Below are 20,241 nucleotides of genomic sequence, written 5' to 3'. Positions count from 1 at the left end.
TGTAGCCACACTTTCAGCCTGTGTCAAATTAAACTGATGAGTGGGTGTGTTTACTTCATTGGCAACCACATTAGTCCTATTCTTGCATTGCCAGATCTTTCTGTCATCCATTTTGCCTGTTTTAGGGAGGCATGTTAACAAAAAAGTATGTTCAACTGAATTAAGATTGTCTTACACCCTTTAAATTATAGCAGAATTAGTCAGAACAATAAACACAAGATGAGAAACTGTTTACCTATAGAAATGACTGAGTTCAGACGACACGCCGTGGCTTGTCATGAGTAATTTAACCAATGACAAGCTGTGGCACCTTTGGGTACCAGGTTGCACATGCTAACCCAACTTGGGGGGTTGTCATATCATGTCAACCCGGTGAACATGGGTTATGTCAGAGTTAAACAAACAGACCATGGGTTATTTGAGGATTATTTAACCCTCAATCTCTTCCACCTGGGTTCTGATGACATAACAAACTATGGTAAACCCCCACCAGGGGCTGAATATTCAAAATGGCTGCCAGCACACACTGCAATCCACCATGGCTTGATTAAGCCACAGTGGCTTATTTAAGTGTGAGCCCAGTCAGTGTTTAGAGTGAGAAGCAAACAAATGGAGATACAGATCAATGCTCTTCAATGACCAGTCTTCCAGAAGGCAGTAGTTAAACACTGTCTAAAAAGTAGCCAACAAAAGTTCTGCCCTGCCAACCTTGCCTGAAGGAAAGGCAGGCAGGCAGCATGCCAGCTTGGGCAATGCTGGACATCAGAGCTTGGAGTGCCACCAAAGAGCACCAAGGAAGGTCACAGCACCTTTGCTGATCTAGAGAAGGAAGGGTGGGGAGTTAGTGGTTTGGCCCTGCATGGCCAAGACACTGCTGGCCCCTACACCATGCACCCCAGCCTTTCTCCCAACCTCAGAGTGGGGAGCAGGTGGGGTTCAATACATAGCTGCTAGAACAATCCACACTCGCCTCTGCAGCTTCAACATTAGGAGGAAGGCTGATTGTTATCAGTTACCAGAGGGTGGCACCACACTCACCATGGCAAGAGTAGTGAGTAAAAATGTCACAAAGCCTGGTGAAAAACAGTAACCTAATGGAGAGCCAACACAAGATATTAGATCCTTTGCACACCTGATGAATAATGCTTACTGGAGGAACCATGTCAAGAGTGCAGACCTATGACTCATGCTCATGTTGGTACTGGTCTTAATAGTTAATGTTAACTAGCATTTGCTGCTAACCAGAATTTGAAATGCTACATTTCCCAATTCAATAAATTATAGCACAAGAAGTATCCAGAGCCATACTGCACAAATAAAGGTATTTAAGTGCTATACACCTTATGAATCAGATATCACTACCCGCTCCTGTATCAATCCACCCAGACACTGTGATAGTCATCTGGAGCCTTTCCCTGGGAGCCCCCATCATCTGAGGTGCAGGGGGTAGTGACTAAAGAGATCCCCTTTTCAGTGGTGGCTCCACACCTTTGGAGTACCCTCCCCAAGGAGGCCCACCTGGTGCCTATTATTTGTTTGATTTTAGTATTTTGAATATTATATTGTTATTTTATCCAGCATTCTTAACTACCCTAGTAACACAGAAGTTTTAGAAGGTGCAGGATATAACTTATGTAAATAAATACATTCCTGCAATTACAGATATAAAATTGCCAGAAATTTTGAAACGATAGAAAACAGGGTTTTTCCTAGAATGTTTTGGGAAAAATGGAAATCCGGGGGGGGGGGGGGTACCTTTTTGAAGTGCTCTTCACAGATCTAAAGTCATTTTATTGCCTTACAACATCCTTCTCCCACCTGGTACCCTCCAGATATTTTGGACTTCAGCTCCCATCAGTCTCAGGCAGCATGGCCAATGGTTAGGAATGCTGGGCAGTGTAGTTCAAAACATCTGGAGAGTACCACGTTGGAAAAGGCTGCTTTAGGAACAGAAAGCAGCCTTTATGTTCCTAAAGTTATATTATATATAACTTGGTAAAATTACCATTATATTTTAAAAGTTTGAAACTCAGTTAATAAATTTGTAATCATTGTCTGAATAAACTATACTTTTAAATTTAAGATACCAAACACGATTTTATGTGCAAACCAAGTTATACATAACATATTTTAGGTTCCTATTTTATGTCTGACAAGAAAGAAATACAGCAAGTAGTCCCTGAAACAACTGACCTCCCAATGTGTTGGACTGGGAGTCAGGAAATCTGGGTTCTAGTCCTCACTCGGTCATGGACATTCACTGGGTGACTCTGGGCCAGTCACAGACTCTCAGCCCAACCCACCTCACAGGGTTGTTGTTGTGGGGATAAAATGGAGGAGGATTATGTATGCCACCTTGGGTTCCTTAAGGAGGAAGAAAGGCGGGATATAAATGTAATAAATAAATAAATAAGCACTATGTTCCCAGAGACCTACTGAAAACAACTGGATTGGTGGCCATTCTATGCTGGCTTTGGTAAGTTCTTGGCCATATGGAGGCCCAGAAAAGAACTGGTGAGTTGGTTGGGGGTTAAGAATAACTCTGCACTCCCAGTGTACCAAAGGCTTGCCCTGAAATGCAAGATCCAGGTCATAAGCTTATCAATATTGGCCCTAGTAGAGAGGCAATCAAGCATAAATGTTTTTCAGTAGCCTTCAGCTGTCAGGAGACATATACTCAGATTCACAAAGAACATTAAATATATGAAAATACAAATCAAAACAAGTTGCTAAAAATTGGATTTTTCCTGCCTTAGCAATATAGAGTTTTTCTGGTTAAGATGACAGATCTCAGAATTCAGGAAATGTCCACCCCAGAAATTCTACAATGAGATGGTATACTCTGGCAGCAGCTGCCATGGAGAATCTTCACATAGATGGTTAATCCAGCCTGTAACCAGTGAGACATGTTATGGACCCCAAATGGAAAAAAAGTGATAGCTATAACACGTTGACTGGTTATGCACATCCAGGCAAAACACGACAAATACTGAAAGAACTCCTCCATGTTTTTAAAACATACATCTGTTCCCAGAACACACAAGCAGACTACAGATCATGGCTAATAAAGATGAAGCTGAGTTCACTCCACCATAAAAAAAAAACATTCCTGCAATACTCCTACTAAAGTGTCCACCCAGATCCATCAAATGTTCCCAACTAGTCAAATTTTTCAAGTGTTTCCCAAACCACGCTTCAGTTTACCCAACAAAGTAATATCAAATATGTCTAGATGTACAGTAAATTAACTGAATATCATAATAAGAAGGCTATTTTGCAGAGGATAAATGCAGCCTCTGCAAAATAGCGTGTTCAACTACATCAGGTAGATAGATCCTTTGCACAGAGCCAAGACAGGAATTTCAGCTGTAAAATATACTAAAACTATATACAGAAAATGTGTTAGTACTCACGCCCTTCCACTTCCATGTTCTTTTTTCTACATGGTCCAGTGTTCTCCAATTTGGGAGGAAAAACCTTATACAGTTGCGTAAAATCCCATGACCTAACAAATTCATTTTTCTGAAGCCTACAGCATATCATTTGGGAATATCTTCCTTTAAGGAGAACATTTCCACTGTAACTACATTTCCCCTTAATCATATATGAAATCTCTTTGACTGCACAAGCAGCTAACTAAACACCCAACAGCTTCTTTACTCAAGTTGTTGAAAATAAACAAATATTTATTTCCCTCAAGGGCACATGTCCATTGTTGTGGTACTACTCTTACAGAAGTTGACGGCTGCTGCAGTATTTTGAACAACAAATAAGGCCATACAGCAAACTACTTAAATGATTTGTGCCACAAGTGCAAGAAGAAAAATCCTGGTGATTATTAAGAAGGAATTTACCACAAAGCATAATTTTGTCCAAAGCTATTTTATATATTATATTTTTTCCAAGAAGAATGTTGTGCTCTATTTTATTTAATTATTTTAAATTCTATATTCTGTCCTTTAGCAATAGCTTTCAAAGCAGCTAACAATCGTACAACAATTAAAAAAACAAACAGAAATTATATTACAAGCTGTGTTTCAATGCAACATAGCAAAGATGAGAACAGGTCTGCCCGTACATTAGCAAAAGGCATGTGTGCGTGCGCTTGTGTATGCGAACCTTAAAACTAGTGTAATTCTGGATACAGATTCATATAAAACACTACTTTCCCAAAAGCTATTACACAAGAAAACAGTTCATCATTTATATTACTTACTATATTTAAACATATACTGCTGCTAGATGTCAAATTAAAATTGTGGGTAAAAAGAAAGGGGGAAGCTCATTGAAGAATAAATGTACTTCCTAATAGTTTCTGGCAAATAAAGCTTGAATTCTGCAAGTGCAAATGCCTTCCTAACTGCTATTGCAGGTCCCTCATTTCCCAGACAACAACCAACTCCAACAACCCAGTATTTTGTGCTGTGGAGGTACTGGCTGCTGTTGCAAGGCAGGCTTCATGTACAAGATGGGCGGGGGGGGGGAGGGGACAGAAAAGGAGAAGACACAGAGATGTCCAGTGTTTATTTATTTACAACATTTGTATACTGCTTCACATCTAAAATAGATTCCGGAGCAGTGAACATAAAGAGTAAAAAAAAGAAGAAGAAGAAGAAGAAAACACCATATGAAAACCGTTCTTTTAAAAACAGAATGCCAATAAAACTGTGGCTGGTCAGTTAAGAAATGCTTTCTAGAAAAGAGCTGTTTTCAGGAGGTGCCGGAAGCAGCAGTCTTGGTGCCTGCGTGACCTGCAGGGGCAGGGAGTTCCAAAGAAAGGGGGCCACCACACTGAAGGTTCTTCTCCTGATGGACTCCAATTGGGCCATAGGTCCATGTGGAACCACCAACAGCATGTCCTCTGATGGCCTCAGTGACTGGGCAGGTTGGTAAGGGAGAAGGTGCTCACTCAGGTATCCTGGTCCCAAGATATTTAGGGCTTTGTACACTAGTGCCAAAACCTTAAACCTGGCCAGGTAGTGAATAGGCAGCCAGTGCAGTTCCCTCAGCAAAGGAGTTGCATGCTGAAAGGAGGCAGCTCCCAACAACAGCCAAGCTGCTGCGTTCTGCACCAGCTCCACCTTCCGAAGCAGCCTTAAGGACAGCCCCACATAGAGCACATTGCAGTAATCCAGCCCAGGAGAGGCCATAGTTGATGAACCAGCCAAAGATGGTAAAAGGCACTCCAAGCCACCATCGCTTCTTGGGCCTCCAACAGCAATGACGGATCTAGGAGTACCCCCCGACTACGAGCCTGATCTTTCAGAGTGAAAGCAACCCCATCCAGAACGGGTAATGAGCGTATCTCCTGGACTCTGGAACCACTCACCCACAGGGCTTCCGTCTTGCCAGGATTCAGTTTTAGTTTAGTGTCCCTCATCTAGCCCATTAATGAGTTTAGGAGCTGATCCAGGAATTGCACAGCCTCTCCTGATTCAGATGTCGCAGGAGATAGAGCTGTGTGTCATCAGCGTACTGATGGCACTTGGCTCCAAATGCCCTAATGACTACTGCCAGTGGTTTCATATAGATGTTAAACATTGGGGTCAAAATGGTACCCTGTGGAACCCCATAGCTCAATTGCCAAGGGGCCGAAGAATGGTCACCCAATGTAACTCTCTGAAATTGACCCTGCAGGTAGGACTGGAACCACTGTAACACAGTGCCGCCAATGCCCATCCTACAGAGTTGATACAGGAGGATACCATGGTCGATGGTATCAAAAGCCAAGAGATAGAGTAAAATTAACAGGGTTGTACCCCCCCGCCCGTCGCTTTCTTGATAAAGGTCATCCATCAGGGCAACCAAGGCACTGTTCATACTAGTAATTGGGGTATGCACCTGCATTGAATTTCAGCTTATCACTTGCTAGTGAAGTCCACTGACACCTTTAGAGCTGCTTCACATGTAACGACAACTCAAAGTATAGACTATGGGTTGGTGTTGAATCATGGGCTTTCATTACATGTGAAGTCTGCCCTATCATTTAACTCTGTGTTGTTAACCATGAAGAACCCAGAAAGAGAACCAAGGGTTTGTTGTTGGGTTGTGAAGTCTGGGTTGTTCGTGGTTAACAACCCATAGTTAAAACAGTGCAGGGGTTGCATGTAATGACAAACCATCACCAACCAATACTCAACCTGTACCCTGGATTGTCATTAGGTGTAAAGCAGGGCTTAGTGTCCTTGTGAGTCAGTGAGGCTCAGCCTTGTTTACACAAGACCAGCTCCACGAGTACACTAAATGTGTAGAAGGAGCAGTACCATGCTGGCACCCAAAGGTGGCATGTCCTATTGGTTCCACACTAATTTTCAGACATGCTGAACATAGGAACAAGGGGGATCTATGCCCATACAGCTGTACATGCATAAGCTCTCCATGAAATAGGGAACCCTGTGCAGTTGAGGTTCCCGATCATATGAAAAGCCTATGCATATTCACCTGTATGCATATAGATTTCCCCTTTCAGATGTTGTGCTAAAATTGCAGACATCAGGGGTTGCACCTGCACAGCCAGGGCTGGAGGTGAGGTCCTCCTCAATGCTTTTAGCATTTGTGTGGAGCTGACTTGTAAAAGGTGCTACACAATGGCCACGACCCAGAGCCTGTGTGTACACAGGGGTCCCACTGCAGGCTATGGCAGATGGATTAGAAAAGAGGCTCTTCTTCCCGCCATAGACTTTTGGCAGTGAGGAACTGCTTTGTAAATGCAAAACTGACTTATTAGACTACAGCTATAGTCTGAAGTCCTGTATACAATATTATATATATTTATGCATAACCAGTGATGAGGAGTAGAAAATTTTCCAAAACATAAATTTTCTATTTCCAAAGTTCATTAGTAAAAATAAATGGATGCCACCTGCAAATACAATATTAGGCAAGTTTGGAAGTTTCAGAGTTGTAATTAATGTTTTTCAAGTGATTATCCCCCCAGGCTGGGGAAGGCTGAATTAGTGTGTTAACAGTTGCAGTACCTCTGTTCGTTTTTTCTTACATTTAAACCATGTAAGGGAAGTACATGCCATTGTCTTTCATCTTTTTTACAAGTATTCCAATAAATTTCTCTACATGACATAACGTGTAAATGTTATGTGCGCTTTATTTTTTTTCCTCAAATAAATCAGGTCAAATACCTGTGGAGTATTGGGACAAAAAATTAACATGGGATACTTTTTTAGCTTTGTTGTTTTCTAAATACAAATACAATAAATATGCTAAATTAGATCACTCTCTGGTGATATTCTGATGCAAACTGAAAATTTTCTGATACTAGCTGAAATTTTTCCAATGCAAATATTCCAATGCAAATTAGCCTAATTTGCATAAGAAAATTTTCCAGTTCAAAATTTCCAGAAAACCCAGAACACTGAGTATAACTAAATGTAGAGTTGTAGTCACATATATACATACATAACAGCTTTCTACCTATTCTTCCACATATGCATGTACCATCCTGCTTCTACAAGTGTGAACTATGTACTTATGGACCTCCTTGCACCATACTGCTCTCACCTTTGTTCTGAAAGTTGTAGGGCAAAGGTGAGAATGAGAAAGGAAATGGCTAGAAACATCAAAGATGCCTAGCCTAAGTACTTATTATATGAAACCTTACTGTTTATGCATTTTGAAGCCGTCTTGCTATAAACTCTGCAAACAACTCAGCGTTTTCATAGATTTTGGCCGTATTCACCAAGAATGAAAATTGCTTATGGACATTCAGTTTAGCAAGGTCAAATCCACTGTGTTTTAAGTTAATGTTGGTAACATTTCCAAATGTTTCTAAGGTTGCCAGCCCTTAAAAGGCAAGCAGCAGAGTGGAAGAGCACTCTTGAGAAATAGGTGGAGTTGCCACTGAATTCAAAATTCAGAAACAGTTATAACTAAAGTTGTAAAAAAAAAGAGCAAAAGGTCAACACCACTTAATATTTCTATAACAGCTTAAACTACATCTTTAGATCATCATTCTGCAAAGCATGACCTTCAAGCATAGTAGTTCTTCGGATCTTAAAAATGGCCTTGAGTTTGATAATGTGTCTTCAATCTTCTTGATGTTCATTATAAGCCACATATATGTAGCAACAGCAACCAATTATATTTCTGCTATCTCAGTCATCAGTCAATCTTGCCCAATCAGAAGAGTCTCAAACACTACAATTAAGGGTGCAATCCTATGCCATATTTAGAAAGGAAAAAAGTCCTACAACTCCCAGCATGGCTGGCTGGAACATGCTGGGAGCTGTAGGACTTTTTTCTGTCTAAACATATGTAGGATTGCACTATAAATCACCTTATCGCCACCTAAACCTACAGCCTTCTTAACAATAAGAAAACCAATTAGCATTTCTCAAATTTTCTTCTGGTTCCTGTAGTAGGCAGTACAAGTTTATTCCCTTTATAAGATTTTATATTCACCACAGACTATCCATCTAATGTGCTAAAATTAAGTTTTAGGTAACAACTGAGCCCCTTCATGGATCACTGCCTTGTTGTGGCGAAGGGGCTTGCATAAGTCAGTGAAGCCATAAGCTATGCCGTGCAGGGCCACCCAAGACGGACAGGTCATAGTGGAGAGTTCAGACAAAATGTGGTCCACTGCAGAAGGAAATGGCAACCCACTCCAGTATTCTTGCCAAGAAAACCCCATGGAACGTATCACAAGGCTAAAAGAGATGACGCCGGAAGATGAACCCCTCAGGTCGGAAGTTTTGTCCAATATACTACTGGGGAAGAGAAGAGGGAATTTCCAAGTAGCACCAGAAACTGTGAAGCGGCTGGGCCAAAGCTGAAAGGACACTCCGCTGTGGATGTGTCTGGTGGTGAAATGAAAGTCTGATGCTGTAAGGAACAATATTGTTTAGGAACCTGGAATGTAAGATCAATGAATCAAGGTAAGCTGGAAGTGGTCAAACATGAGATGGCAAGACTGAACATCGACATCTTGGGAATCAGCAAACTAAAATGGACAGGCGTGGGCGAATTTAATTCAAGTGACCATTATATCTACTACTGTGGGCAAGAATCCCTTAGAAGAAATGGAGTAGCACTCATAGTCAACAAAAGGGTGGGAAAAGCAGTACTGGGGTACAACCTCAAAAATGACAGAATGATCTCAGTACGAATCCAAGGCAAACCATTCAACATCGCAGTAATTCAAGTCTATGCCCCAACCACTGAGGCCGAAGAAGCTGAGGTTGATCGGTTCTATGAAGACCTACAACACCTTCTAGAACTAACACCAAAAAAAGATGTCCTCTTCATCATAGGGGATTGGAATGCTAAAGTAGGAAGTCAAGAAATCACCGGGATAACAGGCAAGCATGGCCTTGGTGTACAAAATGAAGCAGGACAAAGGCTAATAGAGTTTTGCCAAGAGAACATGCTGATCATAGCAAACACTCTTTTCCAACAGCACAAGAGGCGACTCTACATATGGACATCACCAGATGGTCAATATCGAAATCAGATTGATTATGTCCTTTGCAGCCAAAGATGGAGAAGCTCCATACAGTCAGTAAAAACAAGACCTGGAGCTAACTGTGGCTCAGATCATGAGCTGCTTCTTGCAAAATTTCGGCTTAAATTGAAGAACGTAGGGAAAACCACTAAACCGTTCAGGTATGACCTAAATCATATCCCTTATGAATATACAGTGGAGGTGAGGAATAGATTTAAGGGATTAGACCTGATAGTCAGAGTGCCTGAGGAACTATGGACGGAGGTCCGTAACATTGTTCAGGAGGCAGCAACGAAATCCAAACAAAGAAAAAGAAATGCAAGAAAGCAAAGCGGCTGTCTGATGAGGCTTTACAAGTAGCTGAGGAAAGAAGGGAAGCAAAAAGCAAGGGAGAAAGGGGAAGATATATCCAACTGAATGCAGAGTTCCAGAGAATAGCAAGGAGAGACAAGAAGGCCTTCTTAAATGAACAATGCAAAGAAATGGAGGAAAACAACAGAATGGGAAAGACTAGAGATCTCTTCAAGAAAATCGGAGATCTCAAGGGTACGTTTTGTGCAAAGACGGGCATGATCAAGGACAAAGAAGGCAGGGACCTAACAGAAGCAGATGAGATTAAGAAGAGGTGGAAAGAATACACAGAAGAACTAGACAGGAAAGATCTGAATGTCCCTGATAGCCATGATAGTGCGGTCACTGAACTTGAGCCGGACATCCTAGAGAGTGAAGTCAAGTGGGCCTTAGGAAGCATGGCTAACAACAAAGCTAGCGGAGATGACAGTATTCCAGCTGAGCTATTTAAGACTCTAAAAGATGATGCTGTTAAAGTGCTGCACTCAATATGCCAACAAATTTGGAACACTCAACAGTGGCCACAAGACTGGAAAAGGTCAGTTGACATTCCAATTCCAAAGAAGGGCAATGCCAAAGAGTGTTCAAACTACCGTACAATTGCGCTCATTTCACATGCCAGCAAGGTTATGCTCAAAATCCTACAAGCTAGGCTTCAGCAGCATGTGAACCAAGAACTACCGGAAGTACAAGCTGGGTTTCGAAGAGGCAGAGGAACTAGAGATCAAATCGCCAACATTCGCTGGATCATGGAGAAAGCAGGAGAATTCCAGAAAAATGTCTATTTCTGCTTCACTGACTACGCTAAAGCCTTTGATTGTGTGGATCACAACGAACTGTGGCAAATTCTGAAAGAGATGGGAGTACCAGACCACCTTACCTGTCTGCTAAGAAACCTGTATGAGGGTCAAGAAGCAACAGTAAGAACCAGACATGGAACAACCGATTGGTTCAAAATTGGGAAAGGAGTACAACAAGGCTGCATATTGTCACCCTGCTTATTTAACTTATATGCAGAGTACATCATGAGAAACACCGGGTTGGATGAATCACAGGTCGGAATTAAGATTGCCGGTAGAATTATTAACAACCTCAGATACGCAGACGATACCACCCTAATGGCAGAAAGCGAAGAGGATCTAAAGAGCCTCTTGTTGAGGGTGAAAGTGGAGAATGCAAAAGCTGGTTTGAAACTCAACATTAAAAAAACTAAAATCATGGCATCTGGCCTCATCGCTTCCTGGCATATAGAAGAGGAAGAAATGGAAGCAGTGACAGATTTTATTTTCTTGGGCTCCAAGATCACCGCAGACGGTGAGTATAGCCATGAAATTAAAAGACACTTGCTCCTTGGGAGGAAAGCTATGGCCAACCTAGACAGCATAGTAAGAAGCAGAGACATCACCTTGCCGACAAAGGTCCGTCTAATCAAAGCTATGGTTTTCCCAGTAGTAATGTATGGCTGTGAGAGCTGGACTATAAGGAAGGCTGAGCACCAAAGAATCGATGCTTTCGAACTGTGGTGCTGGAGAAGACTCTTACGAGTCCCCTGGACTGCCAGGAGGTCAAATCAGTCCATCCTAAAGGAAATCAACCCTGAGTGCTCATTGGAAGGACAGATACTGAAGCTGAAGCTCAAATATTTTGGCCACCTAATGCGAGGAGAAAACTCTCTGGAAAAGACCTTGATGCTGGGAAAGACTGAAGGCAAAAGGAGAAGGGGACGGCAGAGGATGAGATGGCTAGATAGCATCACCGATGCCATGAATATGGACTTGAGCACACTCCAGGAGAGAGCGCAGGACAGGAAGGCCTGGCGTGCTATGGTCCATGGGGTCATGAAGAGTCAGACACGACTGAACGGCTGAACAACAACAACAACAACAACTGAGCCGTTAAGATGGGGAAATGCTCACTTCAGAGTGAAAGCATGAAATCTGAATAAAATGTAGTGTGTCATGACATGCTGATCAAAATAAAGTATAAGGCCAATTTGAACTTAGTCTCATTTGGAAGTGGCAGATATTTTCCAAAATGACTTCTCAGATTGTTTATAAAGTAATTTATATACCACCTTTTGAATCTCAAATTTGACCTGACATGTCAAGTGATGTTCAATTATGCTTTCATGTGACCCATTCAAAAAACTGTGAATAAGGAATCAAATCCAATTGGCATTGTTGCTGTTCAGTCGCAATGGGGCCGGATGCCATGATCTTAGTTTTTTTAATGTTGAATTTCAAACCAGCTTTTGCACTCCCCACTTTCACCCTCAACAAGAGGCTCTTTAGATCCTCTTCACTTTCTGCCATTAGGGTGGTATCGTCTGCGTTTCTGAGGCTGTTGATAATTAATGCAGAAACACTGCTGCCCGAGAACAACACATTAGGAAGATGATAAAAAACATTGTTGGAATTTCTCACTTCACAGAATCAGCCTGTTTGTCCTTTATCTGAACTTGATCTTCTACTTCTGTTCAAAGAACCTGTTCATTCTGTGTCAATAATTTTGCATGCATTAAATTTTGTGAAAGAGGCAACTGAACACCTGAATCTGAGACAGATATCCATTATTTCTACAGACCAGCTCATTTACCTCTGCAAAGACAATTCATTGGTTGCTGTGAGATACACAAAGCGCCGGTTTGCATAACATAACAGCCCACCACGGGTTATTTAACCTGTGGTGAGGCTGCGGTATGTGCAGCCGCCATTTTGCATATCCAAAACCCACTCAAGAGGTTGTCATGTCGTGTAAACGAAGCAGGTGTGGTATAACCCCAGGTTTATGACTTGGTTCACACACAACAACCCAGACTACGGGGTGAGTGTGGGTTATGGTTGAATCATGGGTTGTTGTTATGTGCAAACTGTGCACTATGGTTTAACTAAGATTGTTACCCACGAACAACCCACAGTTCACAACCATGAACAACCCAGAGTTCAGAAAACCCTGGGTTCTCTGTGGTTAACAACTCATGGCTAAACCATAGTTCAGGGTTCACACGTAATGACAACCCACGATTCAAAGATAACCCATACTCGGTATTGTTGTTACATGCAAACCAGGCCATAGAGAAAGACCATTTATGCTTATGTTTGGTGGCTTCACAGAGAAAGGCAGTTTACAAAATTCTAGGTGACTGGTAGTTGGATTAATGTTTTAGTCAATAAAAAGGTAAACAAGCCTGGCATAGGTAATTCCTACTTCCTTGTTTCTCTCATAACTAGAATAAGACATGCCCACGCATTAGCATTGCATCCAAATGAGGCCAAACAATAGTTCAGTATTACATTCACACACCTGCTCCCCTTCTACCATGGCCATGAAGAGATCAGAAATAATGCTTTTTCAACTAACTGGGGGTTTTGTTATGAACAGGCAACTGGCTAGTTTTAACTTTGGATAAACCAAACAAGCTAGGATCACAAAACACGATTTGAATTGGCTTGTTTGGTCAAACAATAGTTAAAATTAACCACAGTTTGTTCTGTTTCAGCCATGATAATAAACCCCAGTTAATTGAAAGCAGAAGCAAATGCTTCTGATCTCCTCCTCATAGCTGTGCCATAGGAAGAGAAGAGAGGACGGAGGACATGAGCCAAAGTCTCTCCTATGCTCATTTCTGTGGTGCTAAACCAGGGGTGAGAAACTTCAGGCCCAGGGGCCAAATCCAGGGTTCCCATATGGCCATGCCCGCTTTGTCTAACTCCCTTTCCCCCAACCACCGATTGTTCGGTTTCATGGCTTTTGTGCAGGTGTTCCCCCATTCTAAAAGTCTGAAATGCCTCTCCTAAAGCTTAATTATTGGCAGTAAAAGTTTTAATCTAAAATATGCTGGTATTTAAAAAAAAATCTTTTGTATTTTTGGCCCCACCCCTTTTGCCTTCAGCCCCACCCACCACTGTAATGCGCCCCCCAAGAACTTCTCCAAAACTGAATTCAACCCTCAGGCTAAAAGAGGTTCCTCATGCCTGCACTATATTTAGCATTATATTTAAATGTAGCCATTGACAGCTTTCTGTGTTCCAATTAAATGAGAATGTGAAACACACGTCAAGGCACCAGTGAGCAAAATGTCTTCTGAAGAATGGTACAAAATATCAAGAGGGAGGGGAAGAAAGCATGCCACAGTTAGCATTCCGGTTTTAAGTATGTTGTCATAATTTTTAAAATTAAGAAGTCAGATTTCAGCCCAGGTGAAATCAAAAGATAATCACAAATTGTCACCTAACCAGTTGTTTATCTATATGTACAATCATCTAGTAAAAAGGAAATAAAGAGGGATAGGTAATCATATTTCATGATCACTTAACCTACATATGTTTCCTCCAATAATGGATTTTGGTTGATTTTTGGAATTCCCAATGATTGAATATTTTCTGGGATTCCCAGTGATTTTGGACATGCTGAATACCCCACTATACTGAGTAGAGTGTACTCAAATTGCACAATTTTCATAGTGGTGTAAAGGCAATAATGACTTTGGACTCGATGGCCTTGTAGGCCCCTTCCAACCCTACTATTCTATGATTCTATGACTTCTTCTGAAGATTCGGGCCATTCTCTCTAGGAGACAGTAAAGGATATTTAGTTCTTGAAGAGGATACCATCATAATGCAGGATGATGATGTAAAGACACTAAAAATGCATATGACAGATATAGTTTAAGAAGTTTTGGCAAACATGACTCTTTGACCAGTCAGAGGAAATCAATGATAAAATTTCTCACTATCTGCAAATCAGAAAAGGGTGCTGTTATGAAGACTGAAGGTCATATGACCTCTTCATATGAAGAGTCACCAGTTACAATCAAGAGATCTCAAAGACTTCTTCAAATATGAGTGCCATCCATTTCAGCAGTTGGAAGTCTGATACAAAGTCTGACATAATGAAGTGTGTCTCAGTTTTTGCAGAAATAGATAACAGGGTGCTTACGCTCTCACCAATTCTGTTGTGCAAGCTTGTGCAACATTTAGTGCTTCCCGGGAAACCCAAAATAAGCAGAATGCTTGTTTCTGGAGGAGGCAAGTCGGTGGAGCTCCCCCCGCCCTTCAAAATTATTGTTTAAAGATTTCTTTAATCATGTAGCAGCCCTAATTCTGTTTTAAAAAAATAAATATTTGTTTATTACACTTATATCCCACCTTTCTCCCAAGGATTCCAAGGCACCAATAAAGCCAATGATCATGTCTTGCAGTTTACAGTCTCATAGAAATATGCATATCAAGCCTCCAGTGGGTCATGATTTGACAGTAAAGTGGTAATTTAATAAGTGCATCAGTCACTCCAATTCACCTGGGAGTGGACATAATCCACACTAATAATAAACCTCCACTAATTATTTTAGCATAATCCCCACGAAAAGAAACTTTCAGACATTTTATAGTACTATCCCGAACAAAAAAATGAAACAGAAAGGAAACTATACCAGAGGACCTTCATGCAAACGAGGATTAAAATATGGATAGAGATGAATGTAAAGCAAGGGTTGTATCCAGTATTAGTCGTACTTGGCGTACGCCCATGGAAATGAGTGGGACTTAAGTATGACTAACATGGAGATAAAACTCCAAGTTTGTAACAGTTTTCCCTATCATGTGCATTTTAAGTATTGAAGACTTCAGAGTGCTGTGTTCCTGAAGCCATCACTAGTATGCTCACACACACAAGGCCAGGACAAATGCCAATCTTCTTCCCCACCTTGTTCATCATGGTTGGTTTTTCTGAGGAACCAGAAAGAGGGAAACACAGCTTCACCATACCACCCTCTTTAGAGAAATGAAAACACCTGAGAGGACAAGATGCCTTACTGACACCCAGAGACATCACACAACTTCCCCATTAGCAACAGGAACATCTGAGAAGCATCAAACTTGAGCTATTAGGATCATGGCACTATTTATTTATTTTCTTTATTTAAAAGATTTGTATCCCACCCTATATCATTAAGATCTCATATAAGAACATGAAAAGAGCCATGCTGGATCGGACCAAGGGTCCATCTAATCCAGCATTCTGTTCACACAGTGCCAACCAGCTGCCCACAAGCAGGGCATGAGTTCAACTGCACCCTCCTGCCCATGTTCCCCAGCAACTGGTGTACACAGGCATCCTGACTCTGATACTGGAGGTAGCACAGAGCCATCAGGACTAGTAGCCACTAATGGCCATTGATGACAGTGAAATCTTCAACTTTATATAGCCATAGCAGCCTTTACCCTCCTAGAAGCCTAATCCAAGATCCTGCTCTTATCTTAAAATAAAGCAGTTCCTCCTTCAACACTGGGACGGGAGAGGAAGATAAAAAGTGATTCAGTTGATGTGCCCCTTTTGGCCCAAACACGATGAAGTCTGGCAAGGACGATGGAGAGAAGAGTATAACCCATGTGGGACTAGAAAAGCGGCAAAGAGAATGTAGATAGAGAAAAGGAAGGGGGGGGGAGAAGAGGTAAGGACGGCCCCCTACCATCTTCACCTACCTCTCAGCAGCACTGAAGACACAGTTCTTCCCGCTGAACCTGTGGACAGGGGGGTCTCTGGGTAACATAAAACAGAGGAGGAGAGTCTCACAGTGGGGCTGAAGTAGGGGATGTGGTGACGGAGGTGTCGCGCCTGGGCTCCCTCCTCACCTCCTGTGTGTACGCCTGCGTGCGTGAGGCCTCTTTGGGCGGCACTGCCCGGGCACCGGCTTTCGCCGGCCCCTGCTTCGCCCCCCTCCCAGAGTCCCTGCCTCTCCCTTCCCTCTCACAGTTGTTTACCTTCTTCACTGCCTAGCCCAGCCACAGTCGCCATCTTCCCCCAAAGACAAGCACCCCACACTGACCGTCACTTCCGCCGCCGCCGCCACCTGTAGGGAAGGCAGAGGGACGCGCATAGAAGAAGAGGGAGGAGGAGGAACCTCCATGAATACGGAGTTGCTGCCGCTGCTGAGGCCGTCGCAGTTGCCGTCGTCGCCACCTTCCCACTGCACGCGCACCGGCCGCCCCTTGCGGGGCCGCTCCATTCGCCGCCGCCGCCGCTGCCTCACAAAAGCCGCCAACCCCACACGCAACGCTAGCCCCTCCTCGCTCCCGGCGCCCTGTACGGCGAGCCTCCTCCCACCTCGGTTCCCATTCAGCGCCGCGCTTCCCATTCACCGCCCGCCTCGCAGATTCTTGGCAGCCTCTCGCGCTCTTTCTCCTCGCAAAATCTGCCTCGGTGGGTTTATTTCCTCATCCTCTGCCCTCAAGGCTCTACAGACTGCTTCGCCTTGGTTTCACCAGCTCCAATGCCCTTTAGTTCATATACTAAACCAAATAAGAAGCTGCCTTTTGGGGGGCCTGAACGTGCATGTACTTCTGGAAGTGCATTGACAACTCTGCCTAAGGCGCACCTTTATTAGAAATATCTTCAGTACAAACTTACATCAGTTATATACCAGTTAAATTGTCATAGCTTCCTCCCCAAAGATTCCTGGGAACTGTAGTTTGGCGAGGGTGCTAAAGATGTATTTATATTACTACATTTGTGTCTGACCCTTCCTCCGAGGGGCTCTGAGGGGCATACATGTCTCCTGGCCCCATTTACCCTCATAGCACTCTTGGGGGGGTAGGTTAGGCTGGAGAGAAAGAGTGACTGGCCCAGGCTCACTCAGTAAGGTTGATGGCTGATTTATGCCTGTGTCTTACCAGATGGAGTCCAACACAACACCACTAAAATACATTGCCGCAGTAATGTGGCACATCTATTTATGTGTTATGTTTATACCCCACTCTTCCTCTGAAGAGCTCAGAGCAACTTACATGCAGTATGGTTCCCAGGCAATCTTCCATCCTGGCAGCTTACAGAGACACACCTGTTTAATTTCATGCATCTTCAGACTGTTATCTGGGCCATTTAATTTTTCATACAGTAAACTATTCCCTACATAGATACTGCAGAACATACATTCCTAATGATAAATGTGCACTCCTCCCTCATATGCAAAGAGGTGACTGGAGGAGGTTGTGACTTGTACCTTTAAAGTTCCTCCATACCTCCTTGCATGTATATACAAAATGTACTCCAGTTAATCCGTCTTTGTTAACGGTGTTTGTTCTGGAATTATAACCTTATATTTGTTTATCATTGGCTGCAACCCTATATGCACTTACCTGGGAGTAAGTTTCATTGAACGTAAAAGGACTTCTGAGTATAATATGCACAGGATTGAACAACATATCCCTTTTCCTATTTTATAATAATACTCGTGCTTTTAATGTTTTTTTTTAATGTCAGATGTTCTAATTGCATTATATCAATGGTTAATTCTACTTTCTTACTTTGTAGTGCCCCTAAAAAGGACCTTTGTAGAAACATGTTGGGCCTATTATATCACTTCCTTGTGACATGCACCTGAGAGTTCCTTTCTTCTTTTTTCTTGCAGGATCTAGGCAACAAGCCAATGTTTAATCTCACTAAGGCCAGGTTCTCATGACTGTAGGGGGAAACCACACAGTATGGGTTGTTTCCCCATGCATACCACTCACAAGACTGGCATTTGCTTAATTACCCGTGCCGCATCACAGGTTGCCGTGTCGTCTGAACCCAGCATGCGGCACAGCGGGGGTAGCCTCTAACCCACCCCACAACCCCTACTACAAGCAGTGAGTTCGGACAGCAACCCATGATGTGGTGCAGGTAATTAAGCAAATGGCGGGCACACACAGGGTGGGGGAAACAACCCATACTGCATATTTTCTCTTGCTGATTTTACAAACCCAGCCATAGAGTGTCACTCAAGATTTCAATCCAGAAACCTTTCAGTTAAGAGATCTCCTAATAGCTACTCTGAATTAAGTAGTTGCAAGACTTACAGCACAATGCTAGGCATGTTTACTCAGAAGTAGGTTCCATTGTGTCCAAGGAGGCTTATTCCCTAATAAGTGTGCTTAGGATTTCAGCCTGAGACCAACATTCCTGTACCAAGATATATCCCTGTAAAGTAATTTTATAGACTTCCACAGTGCTATGCTTACAAATACGTTTTATACTATTATTTGAAGGGTTACTATTATCTGGTTATTGATAGACATCCTGTACTAACAGCAAACATTATCTGAGTGTGTATTCTTATGTAGCCAAAAAGGCACTATCCACACACAAAGAGGAGGCATTAGCAGGCTCAGGGGGAACTCCAAGGATTGATTAAATATATATATATATTTAGGGGGGAAATCCTGGGGTTGTGGGAGAGAACCAAAACACCCCATTTAAGACTGAGCGTACTAAGTGGACATGGAATGTTGGCTGATTGTTGGAGGGGGTCGGAAAGTGGGAAAACGGGGTAGGATCCAATCCTATGTAGCTTACCTGGGGCCATGAGCCAGTGACTATAGTTGAGATATACTTTAAGTTCTAAACATTAAACATCTTCATATAAAACCTAAGCTGCTCTTTTTCTCCCTAAGTCCTGAACTCTTGTCAGAAGGATGACTGTGTGTTCTCTCAGCTGGCCTCCTGAAAGGCAGCTATTTGGGTGCTGTGGTATGACATCTTCCCTTTGTGTGCTGCAATCAAAAACAGTATTTGAGAGCAGTGTGTGGTAATAAGGAGGCTTTAGCCCCTGCCTGGAGGGATGCCTAGGGACTCACAGCAGTTGAATCACTGCCCCCTGTGACACAAGCTCATGGAATAGATGATGCTCAGCTGTGCAGTTGTGTGTAGGGCAGAAAACTGTCTTGGGGATGTGTCAGTAGAATAGATCCCTCTGTGTCCGACTGGCATGGGGGTGTCATCACAGCCCATGATTGGCAGGCACTGGTGGTGTTGGCATGAGCACCAAGGGTGTGGCTGACTTTTTTGCTACATTGTGTACTTTTTCAAAGCAGTGTGTTCTTTCCCTTGTATTCTCAGCTGGATGAGTGTAGGATTTGGTGGACATTGTGCAAGCATAGCAGCAGCATATCACTCTCCCCAGCATAATTGGTGTGTAGGATTGCTCTGTCCATGTCTGATTTATGTGTATTTATTCCCTTGCATAAAGATGGTACAGACTGGACTATATAAATGGCAGACCAACACTGCTGGCACATTGTTTTATTTGTTCACTTAAAACATTTCTCTCCAAACTCAAGGCAGCTTACATTACTTGTTGAAACACATTAAAGCAGAGCATAAAACACAAGGAAAATAAAACACTGACTCAGAAAAACCAACTGTCAGATAGACTAGGGCAGACATCCCCAAGGTGGTGCCCTCTGGATGTTTTGGACTAACAACTCCCAGCATTCTTGACCACTGGCCATGGTGGATGAGGCTGATGAGACTTGAAGTCCAAAACACCTGGAGGGTACCAGTTTGGGAGAGACTTAACTAAAGGCTCGAAGGAAGATATGTACTTTGCAGCCTCTCCTAAATGCTACTAAAGAGGAAAAATCTGCACTTCTGGGGGAGATTGTTTTACAGACTTG

The 20,241-nt window shown here is 42.7% G+C and overlaps 1 protein-coding gene across 3 annotated transcripts in view; it reads right to left on the bottom strand.

The window, feature by feature from the left end:
* KLHL15 (kelch like family member 15) overlaps window positions 1-17,002 on the bottom strand; it is a 36,605-nt gene extending 19,603 nt beyond the window's left edge. The window contains exons 1-2 of one of the 3 annotated variants that reach the window (XM_084844013.1): window positions 16,570-16,631; window positions 16,291-16,347 (exon numbers count right to left, since the gene is read on the bottom strand). The gene's annotated coding sequence lies outside the window, so the exon portion shown is untranslated. The other 2 variants (XM_084844012.1, XM_084844011.1) reach the window with 2 other exon arrangements.
* Between the last annotated feature and the right edge of the window lie 3,239 nt (window positions 17,003-20,241).

This window comes from Heloderma suspectum, chromosome 3, assembly GCF_057233095.1.
Source record: "Heloderma suspectum isolate Gila_16-S chromosome 3, 16-S_ref, whole genome shotgun sequence".
NCBI lineage: Eukaryota > Metazoa > Chordata > Lepidosauria > Squamata > Helodermatidae > Heloderma > Heloderma suspectum.
This window is presented reverse-complemented; position numbering and strand designations above follow the sequence as displayed.